Below are 25,416 nucleotides of genomic sequence, written 5' to 3'. Positions count from 1 at the left end.
ACTTAGCTCAGGCCCCTCTTGGGCTCTCCCTCTCATCCCCGTCTTTTGCCCAGTTATCTGGTAACTGGGATGAAGCTGTCCTGAATCAGCCACCCACCCCTTCCTTATTCTCTGTTCCCGAGGGCCTGTGTTCATAACATAGCTGCTTCCCAGCCTTGCCCCGCTCTAGGGGCACCTTCCCAGAGCCTGGGACCCTTCCTGGGTGCCAGCCCAGTGACGTGGGTCTTGCTGGCTGAAGGCAGACTGCCTACATGCAGACTTGTATTTCAGAGTATAAATTGCTCCCAATTTCTTGTTGCTGTGCTCTAACTTCTGTGGCTGGTGCTGACCCTTACCTGGCACCTACCACCAGTGAATGTGCCCTGCACCAGAGTTGGCCAGGGGGCCGCATGCCTTCCTGGGACTTGTAGCTCAGCCCATGCATAAAATATTTAATTTCAAGTCCTGGAGTGTCCTGGACATTGGTCTGTATCATCCAGCTGTAGTTAATCTGGATATTCCTAAACACCTACTGAAAAATGAGAACGAATCTCCTGAGGTGGGAAATTTAGTTAATGATAAAGTGTGTCATGTATTGAGTAAGTATCTACAGGCCAGAGGTTTTGCTCTGCCCTTTGCATGCATTGGATCCCCAAAGTCTGTGAAGTAGGTATTATTATTATTATTATTCCTTTGTTCAGAGCTCAGGCACCATTGCTGCAATACCTGGATTGAAATCTCAACTCTGCCACTTTCTAGTTGGGTGCCTTGAATAAACTGCATAGCATGTTTGTGACTTAATTTTCTCATCCATGGAATATGACTATTAATGCCCACTTGGAAGGATTGTTCTGCATTTAAAACATCTGAAACAGTGCCTAAGTAGGCCTATAGATGTTGATGCACTTTACCAACAATACACAATAAATGGTAAAGTTGGGACTTGCAAAAATACCCTCTGGCTCTAAGGCCCTCCCTTCCTCTGCATATTGCCGCCTCCTTTCTCAGCCTGGAAATCTGTGAGCTTAGCCCGGGTAAGGCCTTAGGTGGCAATTTAGGTGAGACACCCTGCTTTCATTGATTTTTGAACCAGTCACCTTTCCTCTGCAAAGACCATACTTTTAATCTGCCTGCCAATAAAAAGAGTGTCCCTGGTATGTTGGTTAAGAGACCGTGGTTGGCTTCGGGGACACTTGCCTCTGGCGTCAGGCTCTGCCACTTCCCAGCTGGGCGAGTCAGCAAGTCTCTTCCTCGTCCTGTTCTGAGAGTGAAATTTCCCTCTCAGGGCTGCGTCGGATTCAATGAGATGATGTGAGTAAGAGTAAGTGTGAAAGCATCTTTCTGACCAATTGAAGCTTCGGTGTTCTCATTTGGAGAGTGGGCTGCTATACCTGCCTGTAAGGATTAAGTGAGAATATCCATGCAAAGAGCTCAGCACGCTGCCCGGCACAGAGTGACCATGCAGTAGATGCATCATCGTCCCTGTCATCTACTAAAGATGTCCCGTGCAAATGCAAACAAGAATTACGTTGCTTCCCTCTGAAGAAGGGTTTCAGCTAAACCATCCGCATGATACCCTCCCCTCCTGGAGAAACAAATTTGCAAAATGGTTGCCCAGCATTTGTGCCGGGAGTATGGCTGTGAAGCAGATCTTTCCTCTGCCTGCAGATAAGTAGTCTCCAGGGGGGCTGCAGCCTGTGACCCCATCTTCATTAGCCATGTGAACTGGCTGGCCCAGTCTGCCCTTGGTAATAATTCCTGCCAGGTCACAAAGAATATCTTACCCCACGAGCCTTGGGTTAATACCAACCTTTGACCCTATTCACTTAAAAGGTAATAAGCAACTGAAGCATTCATTCATTTATCCAGCAAACATTTATCAAGGGACATTCTTGAGTTTCTTAACTCATTGTGACTCAGTATGCCTGCTGCTGACTCTTCCAGGCTGCTGCATTCTTTCCGAGATAAGAACAAAGTCAGGTATCTGAGTCTCTTTGTATTTGGGCCATTCATCACCTTTTTTCTTCTCTCCACACCCAATAGAGTCAGGAACTCACATTAAAAGGGCTTTGAGCTGATGACTCTGAGAAAGCCCAGGACCCCGATTCCCTTTCCTTTATGATCCCATTAGCAGGCTGATGGGTGACGACCATGTAAGGGAGGCGAGCCCCGCCGACAAATGCAGAACACATGTGCACTGTCATGAGGATGTGGCACTTCCTTTACACATGCAGGCCTGCTTAATTCAGTTCAGCCCAGCAAGTTCTGGGTAAGTGCCCAATGGCTCATTCATTCAACGATTCATTCATTCATTCATCTGATATTTTTTGAATGCTGTATACAAGTGCTGCACTGTACTGCCTACTGGCCTGGAAACAAAAGAAACCTATAATGCTTACCCTGCCTGCATGCTAATGGGAGATACGATTTGCGTTTGTAAAACACCCAGAAAAGAATTTCATACATAGGGGAGAAGAAAAAAGAAATTACTTCATTTATCATTTATGCATTCATTCACTTAACAAATACTTATTAATTACTAACTCTGGGTCACAGACTAGGTTAGATTTCGGGGTCTGGAGATGAACAACAAAGACACAATGGAAACTTGGGAGACCGCCTTTGGCTAGGTGATCAAAGACCATCACAAGTAAGCTGAGAACTCAATGAGAAAGAGATGGCTGTGCCAAAAGTGGGGGAAGGGCATGCCAGAAGGAACAGCATATGCAAAGCCCTATTGTGGAAAAAAGAAAGACATTTTTTTTTTTTAGGTAAGTATTTTTTATTGAAGGGTAGTTGACACACAGTATTACATTAGTTTCAGGTGTACAACACAGTGATTCAATATTTATATACCTGATAATTCTAGGTACCAGCTATCACCATACCAAGTTGTTACAATATTTTGACTATATTCCTTATCCTATACATTACATCCTGGTTACTTATTTATTTTACAATTGGAAGTGTGTACTTTTTTTTGTGTGTGTGAGGGCATCTCTCCTATTTATTGATCAAATGGTTGTTAACCACAATAAAATTCTGTATAGGGGGGGGTCAATGCTCAATGCACAATCATTAATCCATCTCAAGCCTAATTGTCGTCAGTCTCCAATCTTCTGAAGCATAACGAACAAGTTCTTACATGGAGAACAAATTCTTACATAGTGAATAAGTTACATGGTGAACCTTACAAGGGCAGTCATCACAGAAGCTTTCGGTTTTGATCATGCATTATGAACTATAAACAGTCAATTCAAATATGAATATTCATTTGATTTTTATACTTGATTTGTATGTGGATACCACATTTCTCTCTTTATTATTATTATTTTTAATAAAATGCTGAAGTGGTAGGTAGATACAAGATAAAGGTAGAAAACACAGTTTAGTGTTGTAAGAGAGCAAATGTAGATACTCAGGTGTGTGCCTGTAGACTATGTGTTAATCAAAACTAGACAAGGGCAATAAAACATCCACATATGCAGAAGATAAGAAAGACATTTTTGAGGAGATACTTAGAAAACAGGCTGGGGCATCAGACAGCAGCTGTGGAAGGGGAGGGAGACAAGAGATGAGACTGGAGGGCTAGCAAGGGGCCAGGTAAGGCAGGCGTTTAGATTTACTCTTGAGGGCAAAGGACACTGGTAAGGGCTTTGAAGCTGGGCAGCTGTCATAATTCAATCTACTGTGTCTCTGATGTGTCAGGCTTTGTGCTGAGAACTCTTACATTAAAACAAACAAGCAAACACGACTGTGAACTGAGTTTGGAAATTGGCCCAATGCTGTGCAGCCCCTTTCACGGGAGCCCTCAGCAAGCTGGACATGACCAATTGCCTCAGTCTGTGGGACAGAAAAGCATGCTTCCTGAGTGTTAGGAAGGCGAGCTCAGTGAGGCCTGGAGATGGGAGCCCCGTGGAGGGTGTGAGACTTGTGTGAGGCCTCCTTGGATTCAGAGGCTGGGGAATACATTCTGCGGGGGAGCATAGGAAAAGCAGAATGAGGGGAGGTGTAAGGAAAAGTGGGGGGGCTCCTTTCTCCTTCCTCTTTCTTTGCTCTTTACATGTGTTATCTCAGTTGACCTCCATAAGATCTCTATGGAGCAGGTGTAATTACCTCTATTTTTCAGAGACAACTCAGGCCCCTGACGGTAATGAGCCGAGGACACTCAGCCAGCTGGGGGCATGGACACGTGCTGGGAAGGGAGGGGTTTTCACATCCAGCTGGTGAGAGCCTGTAGTACTACAGCTGAAGAGGACTTTGTGCTAGAACAGGAGTTCAGCCCCCTCGTCTGCTGTCGGTTAAGGACAGTAGCCAAGTTTCCATCTAGCAGTGTCTGAGTAAGGACCAGGGTGGGCCTTGTATAGGGAGGACCCCACTTGGCTGCAGTCCCAGATGGTGGCCCCACCTGATTCCAGGGCCTCGCATTTCTCTCCCTGTGGCATCTTTCACCAGCATGTATGTAAGACACCTTAGGTGGCGAGGACTGGGACTGCCTGTGGCTCTGAGTCCCGGTGAGTCTGGGAATGTTGTCTCGGCCATTTCCCCCTCTAGGGCCAAGGAGGTGGCTCTGAGGCTGGGCTTACGAGGGCTGTGCCCGCTTCTCTTGCTTCCCATCCGAGGGCCCCACCTGTCATTCTCTCTGGAGCACCTGAAGTGTTTTTATCCTTGTTAAGGAGGTGCCCATACACAGCCAATACCCTCTCTTTACCCAGGCCGACTGGCTAAACTCACCTGCCACTGGGGGCCTCTGGGCTCCCCAAGAGCTGCTGATGCTCCAGCCAGGGCCTCACTCAGGCTTCAGGAGCCCCCCCCACCCCCATGAACCTTTGGTCCCATGTGGGCAGAGCTGACTTCACAGGCAAATGACTTATATACTTGCCCAGGGTCCTGTGCTCAGCAAGGCCCCATGCCTGGTTTAATGCTCTGCCGCCAGTCTTGAAAGTCTTAATTTTATCTTTGAATTTGTGTTTTGTAGATGGAGCCCTGGGGGACGATAGAGCCTGTACCATACATGTGCCCGTGTGCCCCACGCCTCCATTTACCTGCCATGGTCATGATGTCCCACGAGCTCTCAGTTCCGACGGACAGAATCCGGGGCCGGTCAGCATGACTCGAAGTGAACACAAGGTAGGCATGGTCTCCCTACAGCCAGGCAGGTGCGGGTGCTACCAACCCCAAGAAGCCATGGGAAATCTGAGCTAGAAAGAAGGCAATGGCCTTTTCAGAAACAGCCCCCCTCCAAGGAGTCTGACTGTAGCGCTTCTTACTCGTGTTACTGCCTGGTAACAAACTGGAAGAGACGCCATGAAAGAGAGGAAAAAGCTTTGTATCTTAGCTCCCCTAAGAGCATTTTTCCTGCTTTTTGAACAGAGGGCCCTGTATTTCCACTTTGCACAGGGTCCCACAACGTATACAGCCATCCCTGCCTCCAAGGTTTAACCAACCAAGTATTTTTTGAAATGCTGAACTTCCAGCAAGATCGGGAAGATGGCAGAGCTTTTCATTTTCTGGTCACATCACCCTTCCAGGTACTGGGCATCCAGAGATAAATCTCTGTGACCCCTACTCTGTAGGAGTTCACAGTGTGTCAAGGGAAGGACAGGTAATGATGCTGGGACTCGCAGCAGGGCCCCCGCTGTGTCTGGGGAGGTAGGGAAGCCCACGTCAGGGAGAGAGGGTGCCAAATTCCGTCGGTTCCCAGAACCCAGCACACTGCCTGGTACATGGCATAGATGTTTGATGTTTGAAGAATAAATGTTTGGTGGATGGCAAAATGATATAAGTACCTTATTAACTGCTGAGTGCTATAGAAACAGGAGGGTTATAATTAGTCGGGGGGGCGGGGGATAGAGCTGCCAGAGAGAACACAGCTTTCCAAAGGTCAGACAGAACACAGCATGCTCTCCTCTGTTCTCATGAGTTTTGACCGACTTTTTTCCTCCATGGACTTTATCTGTATGTATCACGCATTTGTCCTGCCTCTGGGTCTCTCCAGGTGAGGTTTCTGTCTTGAGGGCAGTGGTGCTGCCTAGTGTCGAATGAGTGCACCTGAGTCGGTCATTCCTCCCATGAATATGTATTGAGCACCTGCTAAGTGCCTGGCTCCATTTTTGGAGAGAGAACCACAAACCCAGGCCAAGAAAAGACTGGGGAGTCACTGAGCCCAGTGGTTCCCAAACACGGACCCTCAAACTGGTGCTGCTTGGTGTTGTTTGTACTGGGTCCTTGGAGGATGAGGAGAACAGACTGAGGTTTCAGAAAGCTTGTTCATGAATTTAAAGGATTTCTTTTATTCTGAGGTCATGTTCATCCTTCTGGTTAAATTGTGCTTTCCTTTTCCCAGAATGACCACAATAGTAGATGATAATTGGATTGGTTTGAATATCCATTGTTGGCAAAATGTTGGCAACCCTGTCAGCCCTCCAAGTTTTTGCTGGGCAAAATTTTTATTGGTTCAATATAAAATCCGGGAAGGGGCCGTGTTGTTCAGTTGCTATTCTTCTGCGCCTGAGTCTCTCACCGGGAGTACCACCATTAGGCTCATCATCCTGAACAGAAATCCCTCCAAAGACAAAAAAACTTCCTGACTCTTTGTTGCAAATGGTAGGATCTTTTTTTTTCTTCCATTGTGTATATGTACCACACCTTCTTTATCCATTCTTTCTTCTTCCTGACTCTTTGTAAAAATTATTCTTAAAATTGCCTTATCTTAATTACTATTTTATTTCCCTGTGATATCTCATATCAGGTCTCTGCCTTACAGGCTGTTTATCCATTTGCATGCGCTGATTGATTGATTACCCGATTGCTTTCTCAGTCATTAGCTAACCCAAGTGCCATACATCCTACCAGGAGCTGGGGGCACAAAGATAAAAATGACAAAATAGCCTCATATATTTGAGGATGACGCCTATGCTCTCTCTTCTCACTCAGCCCTTTTACCGTCCAGGTTTCTCTGCTTCAGGTTAACCATCTCTAGCCTACAACCTTTTTCATATGAGAAGCTATTAAGTTTCTACACCATGTAGACCCATCTCTTCTGAATGCCCTTCAGTTTATCTACATTTCTCTTAAAATAGTCCCCCTGAAATGAGGATACACCATGTGTGGTCTAATGAGTGGGGATTACATAATTACTATCACCTCCACCGTTCTACTTACCATATTCTCATCAATGCAGCCTAAGAAATTATTAATTCTTTTTTTTGTTTTGACAGCTGCAGCCTACTGTTGAAAATGGTATTAATTGCTTATATAATGTTTTCTATACAGCAGCAAATGTTCTAAATACATTACATGTATGAACTCATTTAATCCCCCCAATAATCCTATGAGTAGGTGCTATTATTTTATAGAGGAGGAATGAGGCACAGAAAGGTAAATGGCTTTGGCCTGTGTCCTTAGGAGAAGGACCATCTAAGGAATGGACAAAATGTCTAGGAGAAGCAGTGAAAGTATTTGGCTTGGTCTCCAAGACCAGGATAGTCTCCCAGCTTGGGGGAGTGGAGAGGAGTCAGTAGGGCCCCAGAGCAGAGAAGACGCCGGCTGTACACCAGGAGGCAGCAGGGATTGCTGGGTGGCTGCCACCGTGGCTGTGACCCGAGGCAGCTGGCAGGGGGTTTCCAGGGCTGAAGCTCAGCCCAGAAGCAGCAGAGAGCCGTCCAACCTGGGGCACTTGGGGACGGGGACACGGGCATCTTTGCAGTCAGTCCCCTGTGTGGACAGGAGATAATGACCCTGGCTGCCCTCTAAGTGTTTCCACACTGCCCAAAATCCTCAGAGCCTTAAAGTGACCTGTTAGGGGACATTCCCAATGTCCAAGCTTGTAGAATTGGGGTTTAACATAGAAATTGTTTGTTTATAGTGTCCTGTTTGTGTGATATGAGAGGGAAAGAGGGGAAGTAGGAAGGACAAAGGGGCAAGGGACAGGGAAAGGAAGAGCGACCTTTTGTCTCTGCCTCACTTCTCCCACTACCCCCGAGGGAAGCAGCGGCCTCAGCTGTTTTACGGCAGTCGGTTTTGGGGAGCAGAAGGACCATTAGCTGCAGTGGTTTATCTCAGGTCGTTGCTCCCTACTTTTGGGCCTGTCACAGAAGCCCTAGAGGCCTCCTGATGGCTTAGAGACCAGGGGGGCTCAGGAGAGATGCTCAGGCTGGGGTGGCATGGCCTGGGCACAGGACAACGTTGGTCTCATTGGCTTGAGACTAACAGCCAATGTCTTCAGCAGGTCCCCTCTCTGGACCCCGTTTTCCTGTCTGTAAAACACGTGGGCTGAGCAAGAGGGTTTTCTTCGGGAGGGTGGTCAGTTCTTTCCTGTGCTCACCTGACTCTGTGTTCATGACCAGTGAACGACCACGTCCTCAAAATCTATTGCACCCGAGCTTCTTAGAGGGACCAGGGATAGCAAGCCATGTCGTTCATGTCACCTTCGCTGCTTCCTCTAACCTCTCTTCCCACTGAATCCCAGTGTGTCACAGGGCCTTCCTGATGCCAGTCCTTTCACACTCTGGTCCTGCCTCTCTCCTCCCTACACAGAGATGTGTGCATCTGAGAAATGGGTTAGACAATCTTTATATCATCTTGGAGTGTTAAGCTTCTAAAACCGAGTTATACAGTCGACAAAGACACAGATTAGTCATGAGAAGGATTTCTTTATTTCCTCCACCTTGGTTGTACTGATTTAAAACATTAGTAACATTCAACCCAACACAGCTCCGTGATGGAGTCGAATGCACAGTTCCTATGTAGCCTTAAGCTAAGACTGGAAACTTCAAAGAAATGTCCTTCTTCCAGGGACTCCTTTGGGTCCCATGGCTTCCTGGCCATTTTCTTCCCCATTCCCTCTACTTTCTTTGCAAACATTGCAACATACTTACTTGTTCTACGTCTCCCTGCTAGGCAATGTTTTTGTGACACCTGAGAACTTCTGGAGGACCCCAGGACTCGCTCCCCTGCCGTGAACCCTTGGTGGGAAAGGAGTTAGCAGATGGTGAAGCTCTCTGGGGTCAAGGCTGGATCAGGGGGGGCTAGACAGTGGTCGGGAAAAGGCATTCCGGCTGAGGAAGAGAGACTGAGTCCAGTGAGGGAGGGGGGGGAGGCTGGGATCCAGGAAGCCAAACGGAGGAACCCAGGCCTTCCAAGAGGGGTTTTCCTGCATGCAGACCGTGTGCACAGCTCAGCTACCGGAACACAGGGCAGATCTTCCCAGGCAGGGGTGTCAGTGAGGTGCAAACACCAACCAGCTCACGCTGGCCATACCACCGCTGTTGAAATAAAGATGCTGGGAGCTGGCCCTGAAGTGAGAGCAGAAGCTGGGCGTCCCAAAGCAGGGGCATTAGCACCCGCTGCTTCTGGTCTCAAAAACGAGGCCTTTGAGGCTGTGGCCTAGAAAATAAATACTTTCAAAGTGTGTTCTGGGGACAATCTACCTAAAAGGTCACCTGGGTTGCTTTTTAATATGTTAAGAACTGGTCTTGGGAAATCAGTGATTCTTAGAAGATTTACAACCCGCTGTGCACCAAGGAGGAGCAGCACGAAACAGGTGTCTCAGGGCCATGTGACGTTCAGCTTGAAGAGAAAGGCCCAGGACAGGACTGAACTTGAACTGAGAGCCCAAATGGACTTGGTTTCAGGCCGAGATCGGGGGTCTTTTGACCCCAAAGGGGTCTCTGAAAGCACACAGCATGGGGACCGCACACACAGCAGGTGCTTTGGGAATGTGGGGTCGTCTGGGTGTGTGTGTGGGGAGAATGTTTGCACGTTGGCCTGACTGTCAGCTGAGCCCAGAGCTCAGAATTCTGTCCCGAGCTCAGGGCCACGTACCCGCAGCAGCTGTGAGCGGCGACCTTCGCCACCCTTTTCCATGCTGCACACCCTCCCTGGCAAACCTCCCCGGCCTCCTTCCAAGAGCCTGCAGGAGAAAGGCCCATCTTGAAGGACAGGACAGTGCTGCAGACGGGTAACTTTGCCCTGCTCCTCAGCTGGACCTAGCTGTTTCCAGTGTGGGAAGGACCCTTCGCCTCTGTGTCTTCATTTGTTCCAGGATACAACTCAATGCTCATGCAAGGTTTCTAGACCCCCCAGGACTTGGGGCCTTGTTGGAAGAGGTCCTGGCAGCGCCCTTGGCCTGGACATGGTGCTGGGTGGGGGTGCAGGGTGGGGCAGTGCAGGGAAGAGCGTGGGCCACGGTGACTGCAGCTGGGATCTGGGATTTGCCTCACGGTCACTTGACATGTTGATTCTTGGGCATCAGCCCCTCATCTATACTATGGGAGTGAGGTAGCCATCTAGCACGTTCCTGTGAGGATTAAATGATAGGAAGCCTGTGCACGCAGTAGCTCAGCTGTCTGTATGTAACCTTGGGAAAGGTGAAAAGGTCCAGGTCATTACCAGGGTGAATACCATGCTCTCAAATGACCATGTGTGAAGACAGTCCAGCGCTAGGGCAAGACGGAGCTTCCCCTCCCGGTGTGAGGTGGACGTCGGTGCTGCCCCCGAGCACCCCTCCCGCTTGTTTTCTCCTGGGTCCGCCTGGTGCCTCCCTCTGTCTTTGCCTCGATCCTCACCTGGACTTTACGCTCCACTTCCATGGTTCCAGCTTGTTATTCTCTGAGAGTGTTTGGGGTAGAATGAGTGCCTTCGTTTGTGTAAGTCCCTTTTGCACTTAAAAGTGGGGGCAGAGATGGAGCAGACCCAGGGAAAGGGAGTGGGGAGACTCTCGTGTCTAAGAGTGAAACATCTGCAAGACAAATGTTTTTGTTTGCAAATATTGGCCAGCTCTTATTGCATAGTTCCTGTACGTCATTATGTTAACAGAGGCTGTGTCTTTCAATTTCTTACCAAACACCCTCCTAGGAAGAGTCTGGGAGGGCTGAAACCACCACGGTCTCACCAGAGTCCCCAGCGGTGCCCACAGTCAGCACTTGCAAGCTGGCCTTCGGACTGACAGCAGGAATGGCATCAGTATTTCCCACGGGCCCAGGAAGGTTCTGACCTTATTTCTCTAGCATCCCAGGGTAAGGTGAGGTGGAGCGGAACAGGTGTGCGGATGACAAGGTGACCTGGAGCAGAAGACAGACTCTCAGCTAGGGGCGCTCTGACTCAGGAGCAGGGCTGGGGAGCACAGTGGGGTGGGGCTCAGGGTATCAGCAGGCCGCGGCAACAGAAACCAAAATATTATCTCTGGCAAACATGTGGGATCTAGGCTGTCAGTCCCAACCTCTACCAGCAATGAGAAGTCAAGTACTTAGAAATGGACAGTGGCTTGTACAGAAGTGAGCACCTTTAATCAAAGCACAGAAAAGCTGGAGCTTCACATAATCAGCTCTTTGCAGGGAGGGCACTGTGTTTTTATTGGAAAGAGTCCCCAAATTGTCAAGTGCCTGCTGTGTGCTTTACAGTCAACACTTGAAAAAATTATATTGATCTTTATTTTAGAGATGGCTCAATGAGGCTCAGAGAGGTTAAGTAGTTTATCCAAAGACACACAGTAATGTATGGAGGCAGGATTCAAGCCCCAGGCCCAGGGCTCTTTCTGATCTATTGTGCTGTCTTTCAAAAGGACACTTGGGAAGGCAAGAGGTTACGTTCTTATTCAAATCTGTATTTGTTTCCTACTGCGGCTGTGAAAAAATTGCTACAAACTTAGGGGTAATAAGAACATAAATGTATTCTCTAATCTTCTGGAGGCTAGAAGTCCGAAAGGAGTCTTCAATGGCTAAAATCAAGGTGTTGGCAGGCTTCCATTCTTTCTGGAGCCTTCGTTGCCTTTTCCAGCTGCAGGTGGCTGCCCACAGTCCTTGACTCTCAGCCAAGGGATCAATCTATCAGTTTCCCCTGCTTCTATTACTCATCACCTTCTACCTGTGACCCTGACCTTCCCGCCTCCCTTTTATGAAGACCCTTGTGATTACATTGGGCTCACCAGGTAATCCAGTATAATCTCATCTCAAATCCTGAATTTAAAGATTCTTCCAAGTCTCTCTTACCATACAAAGCTACAGGCTCCAGGGCCGAGGACATGGACATCTTTGGGACTACTGTTCTGCCTACTGTATCCAAGTACTGTTTCAAGTCAGTGCCTCTCGGGGTGATCTCCTCCCCCTGGAAAACCTGTAATCCGCATTGTTGAGAACCATCACTATGGTGGAATGCAGACCTTTAGGACTTGTCACGTGATAATAACTGCTTGCATTTCTTAAATGCTTACCATGTATCTGGAGTAGCTTTAAGCTTTTTATTTCAACTTCATTTAATACGCACCAGCCTTAGGAGGTGATTGTCATTTGCATTTCCTTGGCGAGGAAAATAACAGCACAGAGAGGTTAAGCAACTTGCCCCAGGTGACTCAGGTAGGAGTGGCATACGGGAACCCCGCTGTCTGGTCTCAGGGCCTGTGCCCCTCACCATGAGGCGGCCTCCCATGGTGGTGAGCTCAGGATGACAGAGCCTGAGTATGTTTTTCTGCCTGTCGTATCCCCCATGCATGTCCACACAGCGCCTCACCACAGTGGGCACCCAATAAATGCTAAGTTAATGAAAGCCTCAGACACCAAGAACCAATGATCTGATAGTGTCTCTGAGTGGTCGTTAAGCGAGAGAAGAGGAATTAGGCATGGTAGCATATCAGCCCCAAGAATTAAAGTAATAGGCATTTTTGCTTACCTCCTCAGTAAACAGGAAATTTAACTTTCTCTTTTACGGAAGTTTCTATTATCTGAGCATTGTGGTTATGGAGGATCTAGTAAGAAGCTCTGCAGAGGAGGAGATCGTGGTCCTGACTCATGGACCTGCACTGCAGGCTTGAGACCCAGCTCTTTGAGTTGGCGGGTAGCGAGGGCCCCTTGATCTCCCCTCTCATCCTTGCCTGGCACACTGCTTTCTGGGAAATGCCACTTCTCCCCTGCCCTCCCGCCCTGCTGCAGGCAGCTGTTAGCCCCATATGTGTTTACTTGGCTGCAATCTGGGCCTAAGAATCAATAATATTAATCTCAGTGCTTGTATGAAACAACCCCAGGAGTTTGGGGCTCTAAGCTCATTTTCTGTTTGAGAACGCCCAGCCTCTTATGTCCCTGGGGCTCTCAGTGGGTAATCTACATGAACAGGGAGAATAAAACTCTTCTCATCTTCGAGCTACAATTAAAGGCTCAAATGTGGCAACGCTACAGGCTTGATCTCATGTGTGGGCAGATTGGTGGTCTCATTTGTGGGGTCACAGAAGTGGGTCAGGAAAAATCTCTCACTCCAAATAACTTCTCCCAGTGGGGTCTCAGAGGAAACCCCTGGTCTCCCGGCTGGGCTTTGCCGGCCATGCTTCCTTTATTGTGCACATACTTTCTGGGAAGCTATTAAGAGGATGCTAATTGATCACACCACTTTTATGACTCCAAGTCTGGAACTTGTTAAGACACTGAGAGAGGAAACAGGCAGTTGGAGGCAAAACAACCAGCTCAGTTACGATGAAGAACATCACTGTGATATGAACCCCAAATGCTCATCTTGGTGGCAAAGCCCGTGATCTCGGTCGGTGGTCCCCGCCGTGGGCGGGGCTGCGCCTGGGGCTCGGGAGTGCTTATTTCTGTACCAGCGCTCTTCACATACCGATTTGCGTTTTTGTAACCAAAGGGCTCAGATCACCTCCAGACCCCTTGCATTTCATGAGGTTCAGACCCTTATATTCCCTGGTAATATGTTTGATAAGTTTTTTTGTGGCCATGGGAAGTATTTAAAGGGGGAGGGGCAGGAGCGACGTTCACAGGGTCTGGGGTCCTTCGAAAACCTCGCTCTCGATGGTGATACCACCATGTCCAGCAGATGGCGATGTTACTACATGCAAGGGACGTTTGGCCCTTGCGTTGAATGCCCACCTCCTCTCTTTCTAGAAAAAAATAAGCAAGCTGTGCTTCCTTCCTCTTCCTTTGAAAAATCTGAAGAAAGTTCTCTAAAAGCATGTATACTTCTAAGCTTTAGGTAGGATTTAAAATGAATTTGAAAGAAACCATATCCTCTTCTTGGGCTTCTACTATCTTTCCCCTCCGCTGGGTTCAACCAGTATCCACGGCCCCTCCTCCCCCTTCCCTCCATCGTTCTTTTCCTGTGTTGGCATCATTTTCACTATTTAACACATGAATTTTAAAACAACATAATGTAAATTAGGAAAGGTTACATTTGTACTTGTTAATTGCACGTGTAATTCCATTTCCAAGAAATGCCTCAAAAAAAAAAAAAAGACTAGAAGGAAATATGCAAAAATGTTGTGTCTTCCTCCACTGGGAGGTAAGGTCTAAGCAGGCTTTTCTTTTTGTATTTTATTGATCTTATGTTTTAAATTATCATATAACAAAACCGACGCATTTTGGTGTACAGCTGTATGAATTTTAGCATATGTAGAGATTTGCGTAACCATTGTATGGTTGTATTCTCTCGCCTTGCACCCCTTACCAGACCCTCTAGGCCTTTCCTAGTCAGACCTTTGTTCTGATCCCTTTCTGCTCCTCTTAGCTGGCCTCTCCTTCTCTAAATGCCTTGAGATGCATGGTGTTTCAGTTTTCTTTGTTTTTAAGAGGGATTCTATCTAGAATTCTCTCTTTCCTGTTATTTTTTGAGATTCCAAGTGATCTCATCTGTTCCCATAGATCCTGTTAATCATCTTCATACCAAATGGCCCCAAAGTACACTTCCAGTCCAGATGTCCCCATTCCACTCCAGATCTATCTGATCACATACCTTTTGGATATCACCTGGATGTCCCATAGGTCACTCCAACACTTCATGTGACAAACTGAACTCATTTTCCCTTCCTGCTATGGGTGTGTCTGTCTTGCATCCCAAATTTCTGCTAATGGTGACAGTGGAGACCTGACCTTCCAAGCCATTAATCTCAGAGGCTTTTTTATGCTCTTTTCCTACTGTATCCCACATAAATCAATGGGCAACCCCTGTGTGATACGTTTTAGGCATGTCCCTTGATCCATTCCCTTATCTCCATCTCACTGTCTTTTGCCCTAACCTGGGCCCTTTTCATGTCTCACCTTGTTCACCTTGAAAACCTAACTGGTCTCTTGATTCTTAGTTTCTCTTCTTTACTGTCCATCCATTCCGTCACCAGCATGGGCTGCATCAAAGACACAGATATGATCCATGGCATTCAAAGGCCTCTGGGTAATGTCCAGAGCTTTCACAATGGCCCCATGAAACTTGGTCAGTCTCCTCTTCCTCTGCTTTCCTGCATGGCTCCTACCCTCAGCTCCATTGCACCAATGTGATGCTCCAAGCCAGCTATGCTCTGAGGGCGCCAGCACATCCACCTGGTGACCTTCCACTCAGTTGTCAATAATTTGTTCAAAATTGTCTCCTCTCTGCAGCTGTTCTTGACCCTCAGGAAGTTGAATTGCTGTTTCTTTTGGGTTCTCCTGCATGCTGACCACTGGAGGTGGGAGTCACTCTTCAGAAGAGAAGGTTAGAATCTAAAGGACCTTGATACAGCCAGAAAATAACAAAATGAGATAAACCAATGAGGCCTGGAATAGGAAACGGGATGCAAACAGAGGTTTATAAACCAGAGCGCATGGTGGTTAAGAGGTATCATAGCTCAAACACTTCTTACATGCCAAAGATGTTGTATGATTTATCTCATTTTGTCTTTGCAACGATCCTAAGAATCCATTTTTCAGGTTAAGAAGGTGATGTTCAAAGGATTTGAGTAACTTGCCCAGAATAACATGGTTGGTGGGAGAGCCAGTTTTCTGTGAGTGCAAAACCTGGTGGCTTTCCGGTGCAGAGACTTGGCTCCAGGGGTGCTCTGCTCACCGACTCGGCATTGGAGGCAGCGGAGTCTAAGTTAGAGCGCATCTTCCTTTGGGGTGCCGGCATAACCATGCGCATTAGACCTGGCTGCCATCTGCTAGTGGTGTACATCCTCCATGGCTGCTGGCATTCCAAGGAAGCCTCTTCAGCACAAATCCTGCAAAATTCCTTCCATCAGGAAAGATGGGGAAGCCAGCTCAGGGGCAAGAGTGGTGCCACGCTTCCTTCTCAGAGTGCTCTGATGCCCGGCTTGGGTAGAGAGCAGGGGAACAGGGTCCAGAAGCAAGACCACCTCCCGGTCCTGCTGGAGTCACTCCTGGCGAATGGCATGTTAGAAAACCAGCCCTAATCGAGAGGGGCAGGAGGACAGGGAGGAGAAAAACCTTTGTCAGGATTCAGGAGATATGGAATCTGACTCTGTGGTTTGAGCAAAGAACTTAAGTTACTGAGCCTCAGCCCTTCTTGGTCAAATGTGGATCATAATGTTTACTCCACACACCAGGATTAAATGAGAATGCAGTATCAGTGATTTGTGAATTACATGTCTGCTTTCCCAGGAGCCCGTGAACTCCTAGAGGGCAAAGAACTGACTACTCCATTCTTTATCTCCATATATTTTTTTTTAACATAAAAATAAAGAAATAGTTAAGATACCATGTGTTAAGGGCTCATAGGTCTCAATTAGTATAAAGTCTCCTCTTTTAGGGTTTCTACGATAATACTCTTCTATATTTAGCAATACATTCATTCATGATTCTATTCATTTTTTCAACAATTATTTGTTAATCACTTACTGTATGCCAGGTGATGGGCAGACAATGATGAAAAAAACCAACACAGCCTCAGCCATCATGAGATTGAAGTTCTAGGACAGAGGGACATAATTATTACAAGGACACATACATGCACAAGTACAAGGTGAGTCCCAGAAGGAAAAAAAGAAACAGGAAAAATGGATGAATGTGTTGGGGGGAGGGAGTTGGTTTGTGGAGGGTGGGCAAGGAAGGCATCTCTGAGGTGGGACATGTCATCACAGATGAGACCTGGAGGATGAGTAGGAGCTGGCCAGACCAAGAGAGAGGATGGGGGGCGGGGAGGCATTCCAAGTAAAATCCATTCTAGGGTAGGTGTAGTTTTGATTCCATTCAAGGGAGAGCAGTTCAGGAACTACTTTTTATTAAGAGTCTCACAGCATGTACTCCAACAGGAATCGCAGAGGAAGGCTCCTGGCCATGGGCAAGCTAGAAGCAGAGGTTTTCAAGTCATTACACAAGCATAGTGCATCAATCCAACCAATTCCCCAGGGGTCCAGGCCCCCCCACCCCAGAGCCAAGGTCCCCCAGGGGTCCAGGGAGAAGGAGGTCTCTCTGCCAAGGGTCTGGGGGCCATGTGCAGGAGCTCCCTATAACAAAGAGACTTCTGTTCTCCATGGTCTGCCCTCCACCCTGGCTCAGGGGTGCAGCCGCTCATTTGACCCTTCCTTCTGCTGCATCTGTGTGAAGACCCCCACTCCAAACTACTTCAATGGCAGAAGGCGGCTGGGACCAGCTGGGAACTGTTGTTAGCTTCTGGCAACATCCTGGAATTTCTTCCTTGTGGATCCTGTGCCCCTGAGCTGCTGGGGGCCCCTGGCTTGACCTGAAGTTGAACTTAGCTAAAGGGTCCAGGGCTAGGAGGTGCCTTCATGTCAGCCCTGATAGTGGCATGAAATTGCACAATGTTTCTAAGAAAGCCGAGGCTGCCTTTCTAGCCATTCCTGGGATGGGAAGACTATCAGAGGCCATGTATTCTGCAAATCCATGCACGTTTTCCAGGGGCAGGATGGTGCAGGAGAGCCACCAGATAAGACATGTGCTTTTGTTCTCAAACAGCCTGGGGAGGTCCCTGCAGATAGCAACGGCTCCTGGTGGGGATGAGGCAGAGAAGGGTGGCTTCAGATAAGACCTTGGGTGGGGAGAATTGCTGTTTTCAAGGGTGGAGGTGTAAAACATCCGTTAATGAGTTTGTACAAGAGTGAAATTTTCATTCACAGAATTGGAGAATGGGGGTTGCAGCATTTCTAGTCTTTTAAAACCCTTTAACACAAGGAAAAAGAGGCCAAGAGAGGAGATGTGACTTTTCCTGGATCACACTGCTGCTCAGAGGTAAAGTTCTGTGTAGAATTTGGAGTCTGATAACTTAGTCCGTCCTTACTCTCATCACTCTATACATTTATTTATTCTTTGACTAATCCATCCATCCGTTCTTGCATTTTTTTATGTGTTTGCTCATCCACATTAATGAAGAATACAAAGATGGCCACGAGAGTTCCTCAAAGAATGGATAGCGTGACGGAGCAGAGCAGACGCCAGGAGGGCAGAACAGAGGTGATGGCCAGGAAGCGTGGCCTCAGAGGCCTAGAGGGGGATCAACAGGGGGAGGATGCAGAAGGCTCCATGGGCCTTTAGCGCTCTCCCTCTAGAGGCAGCATGAAGGATGGATCGGAGAAGTGAAATGTTGGCACCAAAGAGATGAGTTAGAACAGTCAGTGCATCCAACACATCAATGATACACGCTTCGTGTCTTCAAGGGCCATCGTTGGCATGGGGCACTGTGGGGATGTCAGGATGGAAGGGTATACCCTTTCTCTCAAGGAATTTGCCATCTATTGAGGGAGAAAGTCAAGTGTACACAAATAAAATGATGAAAGGCACAGCTAACACTGAACTAGAGCGTGTGAGCCTGGGATTTTAGCCTTGTTCTGCTGTTTCCCTGCATGGATTTCAGGGCCCTGATCTCCTCACCTGTGGGGGTCACTGTGCAGACCTGCCTTCCCATCCTGGGAGAAGGAAAGGGTGGAGTGCTGGCGGGAGCCTCTTCCCAACTAGTGTGTGACCACGAGAAGTTATTTAATCACAGCGGAGCTCAACTCCTCATCTGAGATGTCGGGGGAGTAAAAAGCCATGTCATGGAGAGTGAGGATTGCTGGAACAGCTGTGGGGGGCTCCAGGGGCACTACCTGGAAAAGAATGGACTAGACAAATGCCCTTTCTTTGCCCCACACTCCATAGCTCTGATTTATTTATTTATTTTTGGGTGGAATGGATGGAAACAAGAAAAGTAAAATATATGAAATCCCTTGTATTAGGAAATGCCCCTCACAGATGCCATGGCAACCTTCCTGGGCCTCTCCCTGGGGGTCTGGAGGCTCCTAGGCTGGACCGACCTTCTCCTGCACAGCACATCCTTTCCTAGAGGTGTAAACACAGTGGTAGACTGCCCTTGACTTTCTGGGGCCAAGACAACTTCAGACCTCACTTCTCGTTGCTACGAGGGCCTGTTAGCCTGTTCTGTGGGTCAGAAAATGGGTCCACTGTGGGTTAAACTCAGCCACATCCACACCTGTTTTTGCAAATCATCAAATCCATCCCATTCTTTCCTCTCCACTGTTCTCACTTCCGCCTCTGCTCTTCCAGCCTTGGGCAGCCTCCCACTCACTCCAGGCCTGGGTCGCCTCTGCTCTGCTTCTGGCCCAGGCATCCAGTTGGCTCTCTTTCCCCCTCACGTCCATCCTCCTGCCGGCAGCCGAAAGGGTCTTTCCTCTTTGCTCACACGACTGCAATGGGCATGAAGGAGGCATAGGACTGGAAGGGCAAGGAGGCTGCCACCCTTTCCTGTCTGGTGTTTTCTTGGGCAGATCTTCCCTGCTCTCACTGTGTTTTGTTTTTATACAATCATTTCATTATAATTTCATTTTATTTTTCTGCAGAACGATCAAGCAGCAGCGCCGGCCATTCGAGGCAGCGGCCACCTTGAATCCACCGTCATCCGCTTGTCCACAGCAAGCTCAAATTTGATGTGCTGATGAAGAGCATGGACTTTCCATCCGGGCTGTGTTCAGATCCGCTGCTGCTTGCTGACTGTGTGATATTGGGCAAGTCACTTAACCTCTGTATTCTCATCTGCGCATTGGAATGATTATACGCCACACCTTACAGGGCTATTGCGAGGATTAAATGAAATGGTACGTGTAACGTTCTTAGAACTTCACCCAGCATAGTGAGCACTCAGCTGCTATGACCCATTCTGGAAGCCTCCAACCTAAGTAAACCCACTTAACGGATTTGAGTGTATTTTTAATTTTCCTGCCTCTGATTTCAGATGTTTCTTTCACTTGCCTGGAATGACCCCTGCTCCCCCTTGTGTATGTCCAAATCCTCGTGGCCATCCAGGGCTGAGGAAAGTCAGGAAATGGCCAGGGCTTGGACACCCCCTCAAGTCCCTCTCTGGTTCCACCACCCAGTCACTGTGGGTCACTCAGGCTTCTGGATTTCAGCTTCCCCCTTGGGAGGGGGAGATGTTTACAGACTTCGTGGTGCTGCTGAAAGTGAAATCCTCAACCGCTGGCAGGTAGCAGGTACCAAATAAACGATAGATCCTATTAAACCAAGTCTTCCTGCCTGAACTTGCCCTCTGAAGCCTTCTGGAAATTATTGATTCTACCATTTATCTGGTCATTCATGGACCACACAGTACTCTGTGTCACCCTCTTCTCCTGCTTGGCACTATTATTGGAATCCTATTGCTCTCAGTTTTTCCAATGGGCTAGTCTCCTCCTCAGGGCAGTGGACACTGAGGGAAGACCCTGCACAACATTTCTAGGGTGACCACAGTTTCTGGGGAAATCCCTGCATGCCAGAAGCCTCGTGCAGGGCCTACGCTTTCCACCACTGCCTCGTCTTTCTGCAGCGGTGCGCTGGCTGTGTGCCGCCGGGCGCTTTGAGGCTACAGTTTTGTCATTAGTGTTTATTTTTTTGCATCTTTCCCTTTGTGTGGTAGACTGTCCCTCCACAGCTTGGGACTTTTCCTGGCTGCCCCGTTGACCAGTTGTGAGGCCGGGTCCAGAGCTGGGCCAGAGCAGATAAGGGCTCATTCTCAGAACCAGCTGGGTGATTGCTGGCTGCCTTGTCCTTCACACTTTCTTCTCTGGGAAAGCACTTGCCTGGCAACTGGGTTCCAAGAAACCTTTAAGTGCTCCTGTGGCCTGGATGTCCCCTCACCTGAGATAAGGCCTGGGAGTCAGCTCTCAGGAGGGGGAAGGTACAGGGGAGAGGAGGACTCACAGCAAGGTGTGACCTCCAGCAGCGATGGCCCACAGACTGGGCTGCCTGGGCGAAGGTGAGGACCAAGCCCACCCTATGGGCAAGTTTCCGGAGACAGCCTCTCCCACCACTGGCTCGGATCTCCAGGGAGGGGCTGGGGCTCTCGCACCTGGGGAGGAGCTCTGGACTGCTCTGAGGCCTCCTCGGTGGGCTGGGTGGCTGCGCCTCTAGTTGCCAGAGCAGGCGGGCCATGGGTGCAGTGCAGAGCCCTGGATTCTGGTCTTGGCTCTTGGTCCCTCATTGAGTGATCCTGGACATGTCACTCAAACTCTTTGGACCTCAGCTTCCTGCCTAGAACATGAACATGTCTTTTATTTTAAACATTTGTTTTTTTAGAAAGACCAGATGCTTGAAATTTTTTTCCAAAAAGGAATTATATGCATATTCCAAGTTTATAAAACATAAAAAGAGCAGCTCTGTGTGAAGGAGGCTGGACTACTTTCTTGTCATTCCCTGCTACAGCACAATTCTCCAGGGCACCTCCATGCAAACCTGGCTTCCCCATTGCAATATGAACCCCCTGGACTAGGTACTTTCAGCTGTCTGTTCTAGGTCTCCCTGGCTGCTCCAGTGATTCCCCCCTTTCAAAGGAGATGGAAGAGCTGTGCTCATGTGCACAGGGGTGAGGGTCAAAATATTTACCCATTGCCACCCAATCACAAACCCCTCAGAAAGGATGCTGGTCAGCAAACTGGTTGAATAAATCAGCTATGTTTTTGTATCAGGATCATATGTGAAGTGCTTTCGAAATACGTTCTTTGGGTCCTTGAGATCCATTTGAATAAAAATTGGGGGCTATTAATTGGAATAATGTCCACAGGAAATCAGTAAATGTACACTCCCCAACAAATAACTCGAAATCAAAACATTAAAACAGTTATTCTGGGTCTTCGGTTGGATAAGTGGTCTCCAGGAGGAAAGGGCAGAATGAGAGGGGATTGGACTGACTTTGAGCACATGTAGGGCAAGAATTTTGCCAGGAACATTATGAAGTCCTTTCTCTAGGGTAGGTTCCATACTTCACAGCTTGTGAAATCGGCGTGTATTAGTTTCCTAGGGCTGCTTTAACAAACTACCACACATTTAGTGGCTTTACAAAACCCCATAAATTTAGTCTCTCGCAGTTCTGGAGGCGAGAATCCGAAATTAAGGTGTCAGCAGGCCCACCCTCTCTCTGCAGCCTCTGCAGAAGAACCCATTCGGTCTCCTGGTTTCACTTGGCTCCAGGCATTCTTTGGCTTGTGGCTGTATAACTCCAGAATCTGCCTTTGTCTTCACACAGAGTTCTCCTCTTTTCCCTGAATTTCTTCCTGGTATCTCTTATGAAGACTCTGTTACTGGACTGAGCGCCCTCCTGGATAATCCAGGGTCATCCCAAGAGCCTTAGTTTAGTTACGTCTGCAAAAATTCCTTTTTCAAATAAGGTCACATTGATAAATTCTGGAGTTTAGGATGTGGACATACCTTTTGGGGACCACCACACACTACAAGGTATTATTAACCCTGCTGTAGATATGAGGTGTCCAGGGTTCAGTTCATGCGGGCAATTTGCCTATGGCCACTGAGCTGGTGGGTGGCATTGCTAGGCTGGTTTAGGCTCTGTGTGCTAATGTCACTGAACAGACCAGGTAATGTAGGAGAGTTCCCCGAAATCCAACTTAATTGCAAAGCTCTGCTTTGCCCACAGAGGGCACTAAACGCCAGTCTGTTTTTGAAGTGGTTATTGATTCTGAGGCCTTGGTCTGAGCTTCTGGGGTGGGTGTGGGGCAGGAGGGAGGGTATGTGTGAATTGATGTGTCTGCTTTTATATCCCTAGCACAGCGCAGAGAATGTTGGACAAATGAAGTTGAATGCCCCTAAGAAGATGCTGTGCTTATATGGCCATGAACCTTGGTAGTGTCTACAGTGCATAGTTAGTGACAGGGCACAGGTGCCATGGAAAAGGCTGTGTGGGAGCAGAGCTTCCTCTGAGTGCCCCTGCTCCTAACTCAGCCACTTTCTACTTGTGGGACCTCAGGTCAGGGGCTCTGCCTTGCTTCCCAAGTCTGTCAGGTGGGGTAATAATATGCACTGTTCTTATAGCTCTTACAAGGTCCTTCTGCATGTTGCTGATGTAGAAGGATCCTGTCTGAAGGCAGGAGGAAGTGAAAGATAAAATTTCCAAGCTCTTTCCAGCCCCAGGGTTTTAGGAAAAAACGTAATCATGTTTTACACCACCAGATGTAAGCACATATTGTAACTGTGAGGATAACGTGGAATAGAGGACAATCATGCTCTTTTACTTAGATTTGAGCAAGAAACACTCTGCTTAAACTTTGATTAGGAGGATGGAAGTTAAACAAAAATCCCTTTGTGATGTCAGGGGATCTATTTCATGGGAATGGGGCCTGAGACCAACTTCTCAGAGGAGCGTTTGGGAGCTGGGAGGCTGGGGGTGCAGAAGGCAGGAATTAAGGGTGATGAAACACTTTGACCTCAGGAAAACTTTCCAAAAGTTAAGGCTATAAACCCTTGCAATGGGAGACTTGGGGATGTGAGATAGTCTCAGAATCAACAAAACAGAGGCTACATCCTTAATGCTCATCTGTTGATTTAGAGGTCTTTTCTGGCCTGGGAAAGGCATGGGAGGCCTCATGTTATCTCACTTGTTGAGAGCCTGGGCTTTGGTGTCAGTCCCAAGTTAAGTTCCTCCATTGTCATTTACCCACTGTCAGCCTCGTACAAGTCACTTGACTGTCCCAGGTTCCTTGGCTGTAACAGTGACACTAGTATATCCCACCCAAGGTTGAGTGTCAGGACTGGATGAGTCAAGGCATGTAAAACACTTAGCACAGTGCTTGGCCCACAGCAAGCATTTAAAGCTTCTGACATATTACCTGAAACCTGTTGTCCTTGTTTATGCAACGTGGACAATTTGGAAAAGCTCCAGGTTGGGGCAGGAGCGTCCCTGGGCTGTTAAATGACAAATGTGAATGCTTTCTGTGTTTCAGAATGAAGGCAAATTGAAACGTGATGTTTTTGATCAAACACCTTAAGTCATGGCAAGGCTCGGAGCACCAGAAAGTCCTTGTTTCTTGGCTGTGGGCCTTTGCGGGGTGCTGGAACTCCCCTGCTCCCCGTGACCTCCTTCTGCTGTTTCAGGGACAGCCCACAGACAGGCCAGCTCCCAGTCATCCGAAACACCACTCAGAAGGCAGGAATTTGCAATCCGTTCCAAGCTGGAAGTGACTTTCATGTGATGAGGCCACGCCACTCTACGACTCTGTAACTAATTCCCCCAGCCTGGCAGCTCTCCAAATTCCTGGGCTGTGATCAGTCCACCAAACAACTTCAGGTCAGAGTAAGGAGAACCCTGTATCTAGAATCCGGTGTGGGTGCTCCCGGCAGTGAAACACTCAAGCCCCAAATTTGTTTTCCCCACTCTTTCCAGGAAGCTCTCTTTAGGTAAGGAATATGCAGCCCTCAAAGCAGAAAGACCTTACATTTGGTTAAAAAAAAAAAAGAAAAAGAAAAAATCAGAGCTGGGACTCCATGACTCAGGAAGTCACTACTACTGGCAAATGTTCATTTTTCTTGAACTGAAACACCTGGAAATGAACTGAATCGTCTTACCACAGTTTTATGAGCACATTTAGGACATGCATCACTCTAAAGGTGGCCTCATAAAGGGAATATTCCCTGGGAATCCCAACACTGGCTTTGAGCATTAGCTCTGTTCGCAAGTCACTGGGAAATTTTGAGCAAATCTAACTTCTCAGGAAGTCAGTTTCCCTATTCTTAAAATTAGTTGGCTTCGGAGTCTCCTTCCCTGTTTAAAAGTGTGCTGTATTTTTGAGTGTTAGATAAATTACTGTTGATGGATCCGTAGAATAATTCATAAGGGTTCTTACACTGATATAGTGCTTCATGGCTTCATTTGTGGCTTAGAACCCTCTGAACTTGTTTCCCCAGCATATACATTAGGAAACTGAGGCTCAGATACACTGAGTGATACGGCCATGACTTTTTGACTACTTTTTGGCAACAGAGAAGGTAAGACTAAAACCCAGATCCCCTGATATCTAGTCCAGAGTTCTTTCCAAGCTTGACATATAAGATTATTGACAGAGCAAGAAACAATATCCATGCACGGCCGTCTCCATCAGAGTCAAAATCCCACTCAATTCATTCTTCTGAATAATGGTCATCTGCCACCCTTGGTGGCTGTACTTAAATTCTCATTTGGAATTGTTTTCAATAAAATGTGCCACATGTTAAAAACACAGATGTCCAAAGGTATGGTAGAGGAGTTTAGGTTGGAAGAGAGCGGGTAAGCATCTATGTTCCACCATTACCTGTATACCGTAACACTCATTAGTTTTGTCTTTACATCTTTAAAAATGGGTGATATAATATCTACTGCTGAGGATAGTCAGTACAATAGTTCTCTTGCTCTCTTTATCTTAATCATTTGTAAAGGGAATATTCGGTGTTCATTACAAATGATGTT

At 47.7% G+C, this 25,416-nt stretch overlaps 1 protein-coding gene across 9 annotated transcripts in view; it reads left to right on the top strand.

Annotated features, from left to right (window-relative positions):
- The window catches only part of LOC108407231 (gasdermin-C-like), a 72,924-nt gene extending 47,735 nt beyond the window's left edge, over positions 1-25,189 (top strand). For 3 of the 9 annotated variants that reach the window (XR_012128538.1, XR_012128536.1, XR_012128529.1), the window contains 4 exons: positions 4,958-5,109; positions 15,345-15,438; positions 16,591-16,704; positions 19,535-19,888. The gene's annotated coding sequence lies outside the window, so the exon portion shown is untranslated. Of the gene's footprint in view, positions 1-4,957; positions 5,110-5,379; positions 5,511-15,344; positions 15,439-16,590; positions 16,705-17,818; positions 17,931-18,071; positions 18,153-19,534; positions 19,889-19,926; positions 22,945-23,917 lie in introns of those variants that run through there. The other 6 variants (XR_012128532.1, XR_012128530.1, XR_012128534.1 and 3 more) reach the window with 6 other exon arrangements.
- The last annotated feature ends 227 nt before the right edge of the window (positions 25,190-25,416 follow it).

Source organism: Manis javanica, chromosome 2 (genome assembly GCF_040802235.1).
Source record: "Manis javanica isolate MJ-LG chromosome 2, MJ_LKY, whole genome shotgun sequence".
Taxonomy (NCBI): domain Eukaryota; kingdom Metazoa; phylum Chordata; class Mammalia; order Pholidota; family Manidae; genus Manis; species Manis javanica.
The sequence above is the reverse complement of the archived record's forward strand: the minus strand, read 5'-3'. Positions and strand labels throughout refer to the sequence as shown.